This window comes from Penaeus vannamei, chromosome 1 (assembly GCF_042767895.1).
Source record: "Penaeus vannamei isolate JL-2024 chromosome 1, ASM4276789v1, whole genome shotgun sequence".
In the NCBI taxonomy this organism is placed as follows: Eukaryota; Metazoa; Arthropoda; class Malacostraca; order Decapoda; family Penaeidae; genus Penaeus; species Penaeus vannamei.
Window position 1 is genome coordinate 15,821,621 of NC_091549.1, and position 2,795 is coordinate 15,824,415.

The 2,795-nt window shown below is 45.8% G+C and overlaps 1 pseudogene; it reads left to right on the forward strand.

Annotated features, from left to right (window-relative positions):
- Nucleotides 1-1,359, forward strand: part of LOC138862662 (uncharacterized) — a 2,035-nt pseudogene extending 676 nt beyond the window's left edge.
- Nucleotides 1,360-2,795: the final 1,436 nt, after the last annotated feature.

Sequence of the window (2,795 nt, forward strand, 5' to 3'; positions counted from 1 at the left end):
ACTTGCCTCTCCCCCACTAGTGTGGTTGCCTTCCTTGATCTCTAAAGTGCATTTGATGTTGCCAGCAGGGAAAGTATACTCGGCCAGCTAGTAGATTTTGGTGTTAAGGGAAACCTCTTCAGGTGGGTACAGGGTTATCGTTCCTACGAGCGATTTGAACTTGGTACTCCACAGGGGGGTGTTCTAAGCCCTTTCCTGTTTAATATCTCAATGCACCGCTTACTTTCTCTACTCCCTACCATTCCCGGAACTACAGTTACCTGCTATGCTGATGACATCTGCATCCATTCTGCTTCACCTCAAGATCTTCAAACACTCCTCCATGTTTTGTACACATCTTCTACCGCCCATAGTCTCATCATTTCCCCAGAAAAGAGTAAAATCTTCTCATTCCGCAACCTTAGAGCTCTGCCGGAATTCACTGTGGGTCGGAACGTTATCCCTCACTGCACACAGTATCTGTACTTAGGTGCCCCAGTCAGGATTGCCATACCTGCAAGACGAGTACACCCCATCTTCAGCAACGCTTCATTCCTATCAAGTGGCTCGCAAATAATGCTACAGGTGTTCCCATCCCGATATATATATTATAGTTTCTTCGATCAGTTGTTGTCTACCTGTCTCCTGCCCTTTGTCAACTTTCTAGGAGAGCCTTAGAGCCTCTTGAAAAATTTCAAAATCGGATTATGAGGTTTATACTTGGATGCCCCCTCTTCACCCGGATAGTTAATATGCAAACAACTGAACTTGCCACCACTTGAAAGAATTTACACAAATTTCTCTAAGTGCCTTCATTTCCCTGATCATGTACCGAACTTTGCTGTTGCCATCAGAACATCGCTAGCCCCAGATGCTCCCAGACCCCCACCTCGACCAGGGGGCTGCAACCTTATGAAAGTGGTGTGTGACAAACTTCAAGACGTAAATGTTAACGTCCCAGCACCCACAGTTGTCCATTAATTACCTCCATGGCGAGTTCCCCATCCAGCTGTCACATACATACCGAGCTCCAAAAGCAACCCTCCTCTCCTACAGAAACAATTGGCCTTGGAGACCATCGCAAGTGTGTCTACGTTAGTCCCCGCCGCACACCATCTCTATGTTGACGGCTCATTGCAGGCAGATGTGAGTGTGGCTTTTGCCATATTCTCCCCCACCATGCTGCCGCCTGTGGGTAATGAATGGCTTGGTCGCAGGCTACCTTATTCTTTAAGCTTTACCTTTTGTGAACTTAACGGGCTCCTAGACGCAGTAACTCTTATTGTTCAAAGAAAAGTGAATGGTGTGATAATCTGCAATTCCAAATCAGCACTTCTTGCGCTCTCCTCTCCAAGACCTGTTTGCGTCCTTGTTGTTTAGGAAATATATCAACTCGCCATCGCCCATGATAGTTCCCTCATCGCATCTTTGGTGTGGACACTGTCTCATATGTCTTGCTGGTAATGACGCTGTTGATCGCCTCACCAAGGCTGCCTGCGCACTGGATTTGGATGACATATACTGCACCCTCCCTCCAGTGTTATAAGAAAATCATATACTCTGCCGCTCATAATGTGACAATGCTTCGTAGGGATGCAGAGTGGGCTAGCAGTGTTTCCATACAGCACCATAACCACTTTCTTCATTGTCGTTATAAATATCGTCGTCATGGACTCATGGTGCGTAGAAACAATGTTGTGAGAGCTAGGCTACGGTTGAGCTACCGGCCAGTGTGGCAGGTCTCCCATGCTGAGGATGTGCCTCACTACTCCTCTTGTAAACTGTGTATCACTCCCAATGCCAACACTCTTGACCATTATTGCCTTCAGTGCCCCACAGTGTTAAACTTGCTACCAAGGGATCAGGATCTGATTCATATCTGTACCTATTTGCATGAGGATGACACATTAGATTTGATTCTCACTCGCCATCCACACTTTGGCGGGTATTAGTTGTATGTCTGTATACTTTTGTCATATTGTGTTTGTTTATGTGCCCACAGCGTGCCCTGCGAGCCACGAATATTTTGTACTTAATTTTATGCTGTAATTGTTACTAGGCTTATCGCCTTCGGGCGTAATAAAATTATCGAATAATAATAATCTCTCTCTCTCTCTCATTTTCTGCCTACCTCCCTCCCTTAATTCCCCACTCTCTCTCGCGCGCGCTCTCTCTCTCCCTCTTTCCCTTAATTTCTCCCTCCCTCCCTTAATCCCCCCCACCTTCTCTCTCTCTCTTTCCCTCTCCCTCTCCCTCCTCCTCCTCCCTCCCCCTCCTTTGAAATAATAAAAACCTACTTAATATATCTGCTATCACATCTAATCAGGCAGCCAGTCGATTGATGGAATCCTAGATTATTGCCGTAGCGATGTGATAATTGCATTTACTTTATTCCGCTTTGGCTGGCGCAATACCTCCTATAAATTGCGGCTTTGTATGGAAAGCGACTAATGAAAAGTATCGTTTCCCGTAATTCCCAATCAATCGACGCCATTTCCGCTCGTCTGCGTTGTAATCCCAGTCAGGCGTCGAAAATATGGGCGTGGGTGGGGAGGGCGTCGTTACGTAATGGCGGGGTGATGGCGCGGTGACACTCTGCGCGGGTTGCCATGGTGATGGGGGTGATGATGATGATTTTAATGATAATGATTGTAATGATGATAATAATGGTGGTAGTGGTGGTGATGATGATGATTTTGATGATAACAATAATGATGAAGATGTAATGATGATAATGATGGTGGTGGTAGTGGTGGTGATGATGATGATTTTGATGATGATAATTATGAAAATGATGAAGATGATTGTAATGATGA